Consider the following 14,519-nt stretch of genomic DNA (forward strand, 5'->3'; position numbering starts at 1 on the left):
AATTACATTTTAAAAAGAAGTGGAAAGGCCTTGTAATAAAGAATAGCTTGAATAAAGAACAGCTTTATAACAGGAATACAGAACAGCTCTTTAAATTGAGGTAATATGGCTTTATGAAAAACTTACTCTAAAAGATTCATTTCACTGGAACTATGGAAAATTTAGTGATTGACAGGCCCCCATCCTCAGAAAGGATCTGGGGACCTATTCCATATAGGCCCTCATTTTACAGGAAAGCTCTGTAAATTAACTGTGACTGTACGTGAAAACACACACACACACCCCTACCCAAGTACTCTCAGGCTTTGTGACATCCTATGATGCTTTTAGTTACTTCAAAGGGGTTGTCAAATTCTCAAAACAGTATTAATTCTAGTTCATCTTAATTGTGAAAATAAATTGAAGAGAGGGAGGGAGAGAGGGATGTGAACCCCAAACAAAGCACCATTGAGTGAAACCAATACAGAAGGGTACCAGGAGATTACAATCTTGGACTGATTCATACTGCAGCTCTCAGGCATCCCCTCACCCATTAGGGTCCCCCAGTCTAGTTTTTGTTCTGCTCTTGTCTGTAATTCCCAATTTGCCTTTTCCTAGAATGCCCAACCCAAGTCTTCTCATGAACCCTGAAATTTACTTTAAAAAATGAAGTCTCCAATTATTTGCGTCTTGTTTCCAAACTACTTCAGCTGTTTTTCTAAATGTCTGACCTTAGAGAATTAGGTGAATTGTTTCATTCCACAAAGTGCAGAATGATTCCTAGAGGTGGGCTTGTTAGACAGTGGTCTAGAATGGCATAAAAAGGTCACATAGTCATCTTTTTGCCCGATTCCTTACTTTCGGATTATTTTTCTTAACATTTACAATGTGTGAGAAGAGTCATCTCTTCCAAGTGATGACTCCACTCACTGCTTTCGCCCTTTCCAGTCTGTTTGACTTTCAAACATTCCACCATGCTAAAGGCCATAGGAATATTGATCACAATCCCCTATTTGGCAGATCAGTAAACTGAGTCTTCAGTGTAATAAAAGCAGGGGTCCCAAACCTTCAGAATCTAATGCCTAATGATCTGAGGTAGAGCTGATGTAATAATAATAGAAACAAATGTAACACTCTTGAATCATCCCAAAACCATCCCTTCCACTCCAGTCCATGGAAAAACTGTTTTCCGTGAATCCCGTTCTTGGTGCCAAAGAGTTTGGAGACTGATGTAGTAAGGATTTACTTAAGGCCACACACACTGAGTAATAGAACTAGGGTTGGAACCCAGGACCTTGGCTCCAAGTCATATATACTCTTTCCACTGCATTATGTGTCCTAATTTTTCTTACTTTCTTACAGAAACTCAACATTCATGATGATCACAGGCTATGGACCTAACTAATGGGCTTCTAACCACTTAAACACTGATTTCCTGGGTTGCCTCTCTAAGCCTCTGTTCCTCTCTAAAAAGTGGAGATATGATTACCTACCCTTAGGTGATCATGATAAATGAGATCATGTAAGTCAAGCCCAGAGCTTGGCACACAGTAGGCATTCAAGAAAAGATAGTGGTTTATAGATGTGAATCACATGCATTGAGTAGAACTTTAGTGTTAAACCCAGGAATGCAGCCTCCCTAGGTTCCATCCCACTATCCATAAACTCTAGGGGACCCTCAACTTTGGGGGCTCGGCAGGGTGGGAGACAGCCCCCCTAGATTGGCACCCTCTGCTCCTTCCAGACCTGAAAGGAACTTGCCAAACTGGGAAGCTGAGTCTGACACTGAGAACTGAGTGACTCAGGCCATTGGGAACCTCTTGCTCTTCCAGAGTGAGGACAGGCACCTATGCAAATCCCCACCTGGGAGGAGAATCAAAAGACCTGTGTGTGGTTTCATTTTGTTTTGTTTTAAGGCATGCAGTTACCCAGTCTCCTTTCTACTGCCAGCCCCCTTCTACCACCTCCACCAAGGCTGCTCCAAAGTCACACCTAAATCCATGTTTGAGAGAAATAAAATACATACCAAAAACTCTCAACCTGTAAGTGGTTAAGCTCTAAATCAAGTTCCTAAAGAGGAGTGAAGTCTGCGTATTAAAGACATGAGGAGGTAACACCAATGGAATATTTTCTGTGTGCTAGGTCTGCACTTTCACATAATGTATCTCCCAACCAGCCTCTGAGGTCAGAACCATTATAGCCCCCACTTCACAGATGAAACTGGGGCTCTGAGGTGTTCGGTAGCTCCCACTGCTGCAAGTCACTAGAACATGAAGATCCTGGCTCTTAAACTCTTTAACACTCTTGAGCATTAGGCTGTAGAGTTTTGCCAGCTTGCAGGGCACAGAACTCAACATGCCAGTCCTTAAAGGGTCCTGAGAAAGGGCCCTTTTCTATAGGGATGAAACCACAGCATGGGCCAGGGAGTTGTCAGAAATCCTACAGCAAGTTTGGAATAGTACTTAAGTCTCCTGCTGCCAGAGCGATGCTATTTCCACACCTCAGTGATGGCAACAGAGCTTCTAAAGCAAACAGCACCTTCCTCACTCCTGCAGGTTAATTAGTGAGTCAGAGCCTTGGATAGGAGTGATGAGCAACCAATGAGCTAAGAAAAGATCATTCCCAGGTCTGGGTACCTCCTTAGATCCAGTCCCACGTCTCCATAGCCTGGGGGCAATCTCAGGAATGGAAAACCCTGTGATAGATTCTAGGTGCTTTTTGGTGTTGGGTGTGTGCGTTTGAGAGGGAGATTTCAGTGATAAGTGAGAAATGCATGTCAAGCGCATGGTGTCAGCTGTAGTCTTACGAGGTGATCATATTTGGGAGTAAAGACTAAATCAGTGAGCAGAGCCTATGGTCCCTGCTTCCCACCCTCAGCCTGAAAAGGTGTTTTTGATTCTATTTATTTCCCAAATAACCACACAAGAGGATGGATACGACCGTACTAAGAAAGCCATAACTTTTCACATACATTCAGCACTTTAAGATGAGTTAACCCATTTCATAGTCACAGTTTGCCCCACTTTCAAGAGGCATGTCACGCAAGGGTGAGAAGGTGGGTGCTGGAGTCAGACAGACCTGGCACTTACACCTCATGAGGACTCTCCCCCAGGGTCCTCATCAATAACAGGAGGGTTAGAACAGTGCATGGAGTAGAAAGAATGGAACACTATGGAGCCTGACATCAGTGAGAGGTGACAATGATAATCATGACCCAGTCCACAGGGCAGCCAGGGATCGTTCATCTCCTTCCAGTGAGGACCTCAGAGCCCAGAGCTGTGGAGGAACTTGCCGTAGACCTCACGAAATTTTCTCGGAAACATCAGGCCTTAGGAGGCATTTCTCCTGACTGTTCCTCCAGTGTCTTTCCTCTTTTTCTTTTTTCTTTTTCATTCCAGCTGTTTCCACTGCATCCCTGGGCCTGCCTTTTACTCTAGGTTTTCTGGGGCACTGCTGGAGGAGAGGCAAGGGCAAAGTGACACGGGGGAATTCCCAGCCATGGCCTGTAGCAGACGTGGCCAACCCAGGCCCCTCCTACAGTTCCTAGGAGCCCCAGGCCTCCCTTCCTCCAGCCGCTCTCCCTCTGGCCGTCCGTATCTGCAGCTCAGAATGTCAAGTGGATCTGGGTTTGGAGCCAAGCTTGCCCCTTGTCATCCTCCTGGAAGTGGGAAAAGGTCAGCCAGGCTCCTCCCAGCCCCTGAAGGAAGCAGACCTGAGGGACCCAGAGCATTTCCTAATCCTGGGACGCCCTGACAGGGCCCTGAGAACAATCCTCCTTCAGCCTCACCCCACGGCCTCTGCTATGCACCCTCTTCTGGGCCACTCCCACTTCTCCCTTCATGCTTCTCCAGCCCAGAAGCCACTGTGACGGTGACTTGGCCTCCGCTCCTTGCCCCTCCTAGCCAGGGACTTCCCTGGGCTGGCCTCTGACCGGCTCTGGAAAATCTGGACTGTCTGTGATCAAAGAGGAGGCCGCCTCACCGCTGTCTGCCAGCGTCACCCACTCCTAGCGCCTTGGGCTCTCTCTGTTACCAGCTCAACCACAGAAGGGCCAGCTGCCCTGGAGGAGGGCCTGGCGGGGAGCCCTCTGCAGGCCCTTTTGCCCCCTGTTAAGGAGGGCAGCACCCTGCCACCGTGTTCCCAAGGGAGGCAGGGCAGACTCCCACCTGGTCTCTTCCTGTCTAGCTGTAGATCACTGAAGTGCCTCACACACGCCCACATACCCTCAAAAACTCACTGACACACAATCACATAATGACCGAGACACTCAGAGACACGCTCACACAAATACATAAACATGCTCACACGCGCTGCCTCACACGGTCATCCACATAAGCATCTTGGGAAATCTGACACGCGCTCATGAACATAGATACACATTCTCACCCCTGCTCAAGCATGCGTGCACACACACACACACACACACCTGCCTTCACACTTACGAACCTGCTCCCTTCTCTTGGGAAAAGGATAAGACAAAAGCAGATCTTTCTTTTCCTTCCCTTTGGAAAAACTGCTGGCGACCAGAGAGAAAACAACAGGCTGAGGAGGCAAGGAGAGGAGGGCAGGAAGAGGAAATAAGAAATGGAGGGAGAGCAGCAAGAAGAGAATGAGGGCAGGCTGGGGATAGAGGTGCAGAGCCCAGGCCCTGGGGGGTGGGCAAGGGAGCTGGGCCAGGGCAGCCACAGACACTAGCTGGCAGGAAAACTGGGGGCCAAGTGGCTCGTGGCCCAGAGCCAGAGGGTCTGTGGCCCCATAGTCTTGTGCGGTGAGCCTTGGCCTATCCTGGCTTACCACCCTGGGCAGCTCACTCACCTGGGGAAGGGCAGGAGAAGATGACGGGGTCTATGCAACGGGGGCTGCCGCCTGAGAAGGCGCCTCGGCTCACTGTGCTTCTGCAGGAAGAAGAGTTGGGCCGGGCTGACTTTTAGGCAGGAGGGGAATTCCCCGAGATGGAGGCGCAGGCAGCCCCACAAACCCAGCCGAGGCCCCATCCCGCCCCCTGGCAGAGCACAGGGCCCTTCTTTGTCAATTCCCCACCTGTCACTTCCCAGACTGGCTGTCACTTGCTGTGAATTCCAGGGCGGGGAGGGGGCTCCGGGGGAGCGCCAGAAGGCTGGTGATTCTGTAGCTGGGCCAGGAACAGACACGGGGGCAGAGGCCACCCGGCCGGCCCTCCTTGCCCCACCCCTGGGTTCTCCCAAGGACCTTGGTCTCTTCCTTTGCCTAAAATGGGGGATTCCAGTGCCCAGGGTCCTGAGGAAATCACCAGACACCCAGTCCACATCCTCCTACCCACCCCCCACCTCCCATCATCCCATCTGTTTCCACTTAGTTTCTGTGGCTTCTCCACAGGGAAGGGAAAAGCCCACTCCTTCCCTCTGGGCCGGATCTCACTGGGATGCTAAATGGGGCCTCAGAGATCTACCCACTGATGAGCAGCCCAGCTCTGCACTCAGTCTTTAGACTTACTTCCCCATCCTGAGCCTCAGTGATTCCCCTGCTGTAAAACAGGATAATGAGTCCTGCTTTGCCAGCCTCCTGCGATGGTAATTAAAATGAGAGTTTACAGACATTCTTTGTAATGTCTTTACAAACACCACCCTTATGGCAGAAAGCGAAGAAGAACTAAAGAGCCTCTTGATGAAAGTGAAAGAGGAGAGTGAAAAAGTTGGCTTAAAACTCAACATGCAGAAAACTAAGATCATGGCATCCGGTCCCATCACTTCATGGCAGATAGATGGAGAAACAATGGAAACAGTGACAGACTTTATTTTGGGGGGCTCCCAAATCACTGCAGATGGGGACTGCAGCTGTGAAATTAAAAGATACTTGCTCCTTGGAAGAAAAACTATGACCAACCTAGACAGCATATTAAAAAGCAGAGACATTACTTTGCCAACAAAGGTCTGTCTAGTCAAGGCTATAGTTTTTCCAGTAGTCATGTATGGATGTGAGAGTTGGACTATAAAGAAAGCTGAGCACCGAAGAATTGATGCTTTTGAACTGTGGTGTTGGAGAAGACTCTTGAGAGTCTCTTGGACTACAAGGAGATCCAACCAGTCAATCCTAAAGGAAACCAGTCCTGAATATTCACTGGAAGGACTGATGCTGAAGCTGAAACTCCAACACTTTGGCCACGTGATGTGAAAAACTGACTCATTGGAAAAGACCCTGATGCTGGGAAAGATTGAAGGTGAGAGGAGAAGGGGATGACAGAGGATGAGATGGTTGGATGGCATCACTGACTCGATGGACATGATTTTGAGTAAGCTCCAGGAGTTGGTGATGGACAGGGAAGCCTGGTGTGCTGCAGTCCATGGGGTCTCAAAGAATTGGACACAACTGAGCGACTGAACTGAACTGAACTGAACTTTACAAACAGAATGTCTCAGCTCATTACCTACTGTAAAGACGCCTGAGTTGGGGGATATTTGGGGACGGTCTGGATGAACTGACCTTTCTCCCAGTTCTGGAGTTTCTTCATTCTTACACAACATTCTAGACCACTGAAGACATAGGAACGGACAAGTCAGACCCACTTCCTGCCCACTCAGAGCTCACAGACTCTGGGCTGCCCTGTCCAGTACAGTCGCCATTAATCATGCATGGCTGTTTAAATATAAATTAGTTGAAATTAGTAAAATTAATAATTCAGTTCCTACAATGTAGCACCAGCCACACTGCAGGTGCTCAGTAGCCATATGTGGCTCCCACCTTAGACTGCACACGTATAGAACTTTTCCATCATCATACAAAGTTCTACTGGATAGCATTGCTCTGGGGGCTGTAGGCAAATTAATAGGTAATTACAGTCAAGTGTGGTAGAGATGTATGTTGACAGGAGAAATACAGGGAGCTACAGGAGCCTGGACAAGGGAGCATCTGGTCAGGATTTGGGATCTGGGAGGTCTTCTCAAAGGAAGGGACACCTTGGCTGAGACTTAGAAGTAGCCAAGCAAGAGTATAAGGAAGGGTGTTCTCAGCAAAGGGAACAGAATATGCAAAGAGAAGAAAGAGAGTACAGTCAGGGAAGTGAAAATTGTTCACTGTCAGTGGAGTGAACCACTGCCGAAACCATGGAGTCTGAAGCATGCGAGGGGGATGTCACAGAGGTGGGTCTGGAGAAACACACAGGCCTGGATATCAAGGGGCAGGGCACTGGGAGATGGGGGGACAGGGGGTGATGGGGTGGAGAGTCCACTGACTCTGATCCTCTACTGCTCTGTGCCCTTCAGATTGGGACTGCCCAGGGAATGCCAGAGAGAACTCCTGCCCAACAGCCTCACTTTACAGATGTGGAAGTAAAGAACAGATGGGGGAAGTGAATTTCCATGTGAGTAAATCGAGGGACTTCCTGACTCCTAATCCAGGGCTCTTTCCCACACCACACTCAGGCCCCCACTTGCACAAGCCACGTTTTAAATATTTCAATAGCCACAGGTGCAAGCAGCTACACTGACAAACCTCACACAAAGTTCTGCAGAATGAATGACACCAGTCCTTGAGCTAGGACAGTCACAAAGGATAATACGCTTCTTTGAACATGAACTCTTTTCTCTTTGGGGAATAAAAATACAACTTCTCACACCCTCGCTAGCAGATGCTCCATCTTTTCCCTCTGATACCAGATGGCAAGGCCTCCCTTATGTCCCCAACAGCTCAGGAACAGGCATTTGGGATGATGGCAGGACTCAGCATCAGGGAGAGAGATCTCCCTCCTGGACCCCTTTATGAAGCCTGCTAGCAGCCCCGCATAAGCCCCCTGAGTCAGCCAGAGCCTTCTGGGAACTTAAAAAATGTCCCTTCATCAAGGAAACGGAGTTTCAGATTCCTCTTCAGGAGATTGTGTAATCCAGCCCTGATTCTTGGATTCTGAAACTCCCCCGATACATGGGATGTCCTCTCCCGAGGCCACAAAAATCATAGATCCTCTGTGAATTCGCCCACCCAGGACTGATTGGAGGGAACTTAAAGAGCTAACAAGGCTCAAGGAGCTAGACCCACCTGAGCTGGAATCTCCAATTTGAACACTTGGTTTGCACACCCTGTGGGAAGATTAGCTCTTGGCTTGCTCTGCCGAAATGCTGAAAGCAATCAGCTCCTCTCACCGTCTCTTCCCCATCTTCCTTCTTCCAGCCGTAGATGTCCTGAAATTGCCTTCTCTATTTGGGTCAAGGGATAGACATTAAGGAAGAAGAAGCCCTGGGACTGGGCATCAGAAAGACTTGAGTTTGAGTCCTGGCTCTGCTGTGTGGCCTTGGGCAAATTCCATCACCTCTCTGGTCCTCAGCTTCCCCTTTCTTAACGGGAAGGAATCAGATAGATGATCACTAAGGGATCTTCCATTCTGATACTGTAAGGAAAGCTAAAAGTTCAGAGGAAGGAGAAATCAGAGCAGGCCAAGATGGTCAGGAAATAATAACACTAATTGCTAATATTTCAGATTAATGTGTACAAGCATGGTACTAAGTGTTCTTAAATGCATTTCTCATCAGAACCCTGTGAGATTGGTACTGCTGTTTTACAAATGAGGAAACTGAGGCTTACAGTGGTCTAAGCCATCAGCTACTACGTGGCATAGCTGGAGCTCAAACTCAGGTAATGAACGTCTCCAGAGCTCACCTGAGGGAAATGAGACCTTTGCTGAACTTCAAAAGATGAGTGAAATGTGGATATACAGGGGGAAGCTCTCACAGAATAGGACGAATGACTTTGCTACTTAATTATCCCGTGCCTCTCTCCTTAATTTCCTCTCCCATCCTGACGTCTCTGGTCTTGTTGCTAATGTTGTAGGAATAGCATTGAGTCAGCTTCATACTAGTCAATCAGTATTTATTTAGCAAATGAATGGATTTGACTCTGTGGGTTTCCTGATTCACCAATTCTGTTGAAAGCTACCCCAGTGCCATTGGAATCTAGTCCAGGACTTGGGGCAGATTTCTAGATCCCACCATGGACCTAAGATATCAGCCTCTCTGGGGGCTAGGGACCTAGAGATGGCACTTTAAATAACCTTTCAGGGGTGATCTTGGAACTTAGTGGAGTTTGAGAAGCCCAAGTTCCCTAAACTGGATCTTCCAACTCTGAAATGAGAATTGTCTGCTCAGATACAGGCAGCCAAGGAGAACTCACTGTCACAAACTAGTGGGAGGTACCAAGTGTGTGAGCACTTCTCTGGGTCACCCAGATGTCAAATCCATGACTTCTGCAAAAATGCTTTGAGTCCAGGGGTGCTAGGCATGGGCCTAGGATGCCAGGGGTGCTCGGCATCCACTAGGTGCTAGGCCCATTGCTGTTGCTGACTCACTGTGTGACCTCAGCAGACATTTCCTCTCTCTGTCTCTCATCTTCCTCATTTGTGAAAAGGAATCAATTCTCTTTGTCCACCTGTAACCCTGGGAAGAGCTATGTGTATAGAAAGGGTGTCCATTAGGAGAATTTCATAAAGAATATCATAGGTCAGGGGTTCATCAACTTGAGTGTCCATCAGAATTATTTGATCCATTTGGTCTTGGGTGGGGGGCCTCAGATCAGTGACTCTCAATCCAGGCAGTACATCAGAATCACCTTAGGAGCTTTGTGGAAATACAGATGTCCAGGCCCCACTTCATAGTAATAATAATAGAATTTCAGAGGGCAGGGTATGGCCTGGAATTGGTATTTTGAAAGCTCCCCAGGTTAATCAAAGTCACAAGTTTGCCCACTGCTTTCAAGGGTCTTTTTTAAAAATACTCACTTATTTTGGCGTTGCCTTTTTTTTTTTTTTTAATATTCATTCATTTGGCCTCACCAGGTCTTAGTTGCAGCAGGCAGGATCTATGATCTTTGTTGCAGCATGTGAGATCTAGTTCCCTTCACCAGGGATCAAAACCAGGCCCCTTGCATTGGGAGTATGGAGTCTTAGCCACTGGACCCCCAGGGAAGTCCCTCAAAGTTCTTTTCTAATGGTCGGTTCCTATGCAGGTGCTCACAGGACCTCACTGTTCCCCTTTCACGCATCAGGGAAGGTGTCTTGTCAGTGCCAGGGGCAGAGACCACAAGGAGGACGGATCTGGAAGATCTATTCCACTTTCGTGGGTCACAGGACATCATACATGGTGAATGTGACAGGAAACATTAAAACTCAAGCCAAGTCGAGGGAAGGAGGTGCATAGAATTCTGTAAACGTCTGAAAAATGGAATTTAGGGGTGTGTTTTGCAAAATAGTGTTTCCCAAGGAAACAGATACAGGGCAGAGCGTTGCAAGATTCGGGCCAAAGGAGGAAGATCCAAGGACAAATGTTGCAAGACTGTGCTGCTAAAGGAAGTGGCTTCTTAGCCTATCAGCTCTGGAACAAAGCTTTGAGATTATTCAGACCAACACCCTGGCCGGAGAGAAGGAGAAACTAAGGCCCAAGTAGGGGAAGGCTTATGCCCAAAGTTACGTTAGCATTACAGTCCAGGTTTCCAGAATACCTCCTGCCTTTTGCCTTTTCCTGTATCCCTTGTAACTTGTTTACATTCCAGATTCCCAGCCCACCCTCTACCCTCACACCCTCTTGGACACCACCCAGGATGAAAGGATGGACTAAATCTGTGAGCCTGGATCTACAGCAGCCAGATGGAAGGGACCAAAGCCAGCAGGAGGCTGGGGAGAGCCGGAGAGGAAGGAGCGGGGTCTGATGATGCGGCCTGACCTCAGAAAGGAAGCCTGGTCACCACGGGAATTTCCCCGGTGTGAGGTCTCATGTCTATGCAAATATTGCTCTCCCATTAACCTGGACCCCAGGATGGGAGAAGACCAGGGGGAGAGAGGGGCCTTGGGAGAGGCAGGGAATTGGAAAGGCAGGTAATAGGGCCTGACCGTCCTGAGTACCTAGGCATTGTGCTAGGATCTGCGTGTGCTTAATCTCATTTAGTTCCTGAAACATCCTCCTGAGTAGGAAGGTCAGGAGCCTGACACCCAGGAGGGGAAGTCACAAGTGCACATTCCAGCCCCAGGAGGAGAGCAGGCTTCAGGCAGAGGGCATGATCATAATGGATCTGGTACTGCAGCTGCTGACAAGGTTGACAGTAATGGGGCCCCAGGCCGGGAAGTCTGGCAAAGTTTCATTTTAGGTTTCCATCTCACTCACCTGGGGAGTTTTATCCTGGGAACAGCGAAAAGGCATCAGGGCAAATCCCAGTGCTCAGGTTTTCCCAGACCCAAGAGGAGGTTGGGGAAGGGGATGTGGGGCAGGTGGTGCTGTTAACCCTGTCACCACCAGCTTACCAGCTTCTTCTAGAGCAGGCTGAGAAAAGTGAAGAACAGGATGGAGACTTTTAAAGGAAAAGCTCTCTCTCTTCCTCCTGCAACTTTATATTTCATTCACCTTGAGCCTCACTTCCTCTGGGAAACCTTCCCTGGAGATTCTCCTCCATTGCAAGGCTGATCCCCCTCCTCCAGGGAGCTCATCTTGCCTCCCCAGAGCGCAAAGCAAGGCATGGTTAGGCCCAAAGTCTGTCCCCCAGACAGCCTGGTTGTTTTTCCTCCTATGGAGGAACAGAACAAAGAACATATACAGGAACGATCAGTCACAGGTTCCTGGTGCTCCACAGCCAGGCTGGGTGCCAAGAAAAGTGTGAACTCACCTGTGCCCTAGCGAGTGTGTGTGAAAAGCAAGTATGCCTACGTGTGTGAGGTCCTTCCCATGTGGCCACCAGTGCATCTATGGGCAGCGATGTCTGTCTTTCTGTTCATGACCCTCTGTGTATTTGAGACCTAATCATTTTTCTCTCTGTGGTCAAAAATATGTATTTCTGAGTCTGGGTATACAGAGTGTGTATATCATGAGGCTATGCATGGCTGTGGTTTGGAATTGTGTGGGGGGTGGTTAGTAGTACTTAATGAGCTTTGAGTAGATGCCAGATGTAAGGGCAAGTGGAAATGGAGATGGCTGGCCCAGCACTGGCTTGAGATTTCTGTGTCAGCCCCCATCCTCCTTGCTCTCCTGTCGGGCCCTCCCCTCCTCACCCATGGCTATCTCCAGGTCAGGGTCCATGGCCATCCCCATGGGGTAGTCCCTCGGTGGTTCTGGTTACAGCAGGCAGCGTTAGGGCAGGTGGTCGCTGGAGGAAGGAGTGGGACTATCCCACAGATGGGAGGAAGGTCCCGTTCCCAGATGGCTCTGGTCGAGGGCCTCCTTGGGCCTCACCTAGCTGAGCAGAGGGTGAAGGGATGACCTGCACCAGAGGCCTTGGTTTCTTCTTGCCTTTTAAACACTTTCTGCTGCCTCTGGCTCCCAGGTGATGATGCCTGGCTTCACCTTGGCCTCCCTCTCTTGCTCCCCATAGCAGTTAGGGCAATTTCCTTGGTTTCTTGCTCCCCTGTGCATCCTTCTTTTTTCTCCATCTCTGCTTCCCCCACCCTGGCTCGCATCCTCATCCCTCCACATCTGGGGAATAATTGCAAGCCTGTCCAATGGTCTCCCAGCTGCCGGGCTGGTTTCCTCCTCCATGCTGATCCCCAGAAAGTTTTCTAAGGACTTCTCTGATCTTACTACTCCCATCCCCAGCGCCTTCAGGGGCTGGCCAGGGCCCAGAGGGTAAAGGCCAGACTCCAACCTGGAATCTCCATGACCCTCCTGAATGGTGTCCTCGTGCTGGGTGTGGGGCCCAGGGCCCTCAGGAGCACACCCCACTGCCTCCACTTCCCACCTCCATATCTTACCTCAAAGGACTCTCTCCCTCCTTCAATATCTTTTCTACCCATCTCTCCCCACCCCCACACCCCTACCCCCAGCCATGCTACTTGGCTTTCTGGATGTTAGTTCCCTGATCAGGGATCAAAGCTGCACCCCTTGCAGTGAAAGCTCAGCATCTGATTCACTGAACATCCAGGGAATTCCCTCTCTACCCATCTTTTGAGGTGCTTCTCACATATCCACTTTCCAGGGAGTCTTTTTCTGGCCTGTCTGTGGTTCATCTGTGGTCCATTGCTACCATGTGCCTGGTTGAATTCTTATAACGTTTTCCCAGTTAGCTTTCTCTGAGAGTAAGGAGCAAAGTTGCAGGGACTCAGTGAATCATCAGAGGCTCTTGAAAGAGACTCCTTCTCTGTCTTTCTCTGCTCCGAAATGGAATCCAGCCTATTGATTAATAACAAAGATCTGGTATTTATTGAGTCCTTGCTGTGTCCCAGACAGTGTGCTCAGAGATAGACATGCATTGCCTTATTTCATCTTCACAACAGCCCTGTGAGATAGGAATCTTGGTCGTTCCCATTTTACAGATGAGGACGTCAAGGAACAGAGAGGCCAAGTGACCTATCTACTTCCCAGTGGTCGGCCGGCATTCAGATCCAGGCCCATCTGCCTGCCTCCCTCCATAGATCTGACTACTGAGTGGTGGACTCGGTGCAGAGCCAGCATTCCCCACTCGTGTGGGGGCTGCTGTGAAGTAGGGGAAGTCTGCCCCGGGAAACCTGAGGTCTGAAGGGTGCGGAGAGGCCCGCTGGAGTGGCGATTTACCACTCTGGGTTCTGAACTGTGGGCCAGTCAACTCGACATTTCTCCCTCTTGCTCTCAGCTCTGCCGTCAGCAGAGAGATGAGCCGGGATCAGGACAACGGGGCGCTGGTCACAGGGGCCACACCAGGGCCACAGTCCAGCTCTGGGGCCTCCATTTCCCAACTTGGGAAATAGAGGAGGGTTGGTTGGATGAGCTCTCAGATCATTTCCGGTTCAGTCCATCCATGACGTGCTGCCTCAGCACTTGGACGCCCGGTTAGTCGTCATAACAGCAGAGGACGACCGAGGAGGGGCTTCTCCAGCGGGATCACTCTGGCGGTGACTTGGCTCTCAGCAAAGCCGGCCACAGCAAATATCAGGGTCTTGTAAATAGCCCACACTTCCCACGGAGCTCTCCGAAGCAGGAAATAGGACGGTGGCAATCCCCAAGTCGTCACTCTCGGCTCAGGTCGAAAGGGCAATCTCCTACCAACCAGCCACTTCCTTCACACACTTCCTCGTGGCCGTGGCCGTAAAGACCCGAGTGCACCGCAGACCAGAGCTGCTGGGAAGTGTTTTTCTTGAGGGAAAAGGCAGGGATCAGGGCTGGAGGGAGGCTGACTTTGGGCTGAAGCCCTCTAGGGAAGACTGAAGGAAGTGGAAGGACCTGCGGGGGTGTTGATAAGTGCTGGACTGGGGTCAGGACCGCATGGTTCCGGTTGTGTCTGCCACTGAAAGGCTCTGTGACCCAGGGCCTGTGAGGTGTCAGCTGTCTGGCTGAAACGGAGGTGAGAATTTCTGAGGGCCCCCCTCACACTTAGGATGTCATGACCATCCTCCTGTGCTCCCACTTTGAGACAGCAGTGGTCTGGGTTCCGCTTTCTCTTTCTTTCGTTTTTAATTTAGACCCCACCACTTCTCTCTGTTGAACTTTGGCCACAGAAACAAGCTCCCGTGTTGTATACTATGTTTTGGAGAGAGGTGGGTGGGAGGGACACTTGAACAGAATCTCTTAAGGATGAGGACCACGAAGGTCTAACTTTTTTTATATCTTTAGCATCTTGCACGTGGC

The 14,519-nt window shown here is 49.6% G+C and overlaps 1 protein-coding gene across 1 annotated transcript in view; it reads right to left on the reverse strand.

Annotated features, from left to right (window-relative positions):
• The window catches only part of TNIP1 (TNFAIP3 interacting protein 1), a 50,311-nt gene extending 45,430 nt beyond the window's left edge, over positions 1-4,881 (reverse strand). The window contains exon 1 of the mRNA XM_070465654.1: positions 4,795-4,881. The gene's annotated coding sequence lies outside the window, so the exon portion shown is untranslated. The remainder of the gene's footprint in view (positions 1-4,794) is intronic.
• Positions 4,882-14,519: the final 9,638 nt, after the last annotated feature.

This window comes from Odocoileus virginianus, chromosome 3 (assembly GCF_023699985.2).
Source record: "Odocoileus virginianus isolate 20LAN1187 ecotype Illinois chromosome 3, Ovbor_1.2, whole genome shotgun sequence".
Taxonomy (NCBI): Eukaryota; Metazoa; Chordata; class Mammalia; order Artiodactyla; family Cervidae; genus Odocoileus; species Odocoileus virginianus.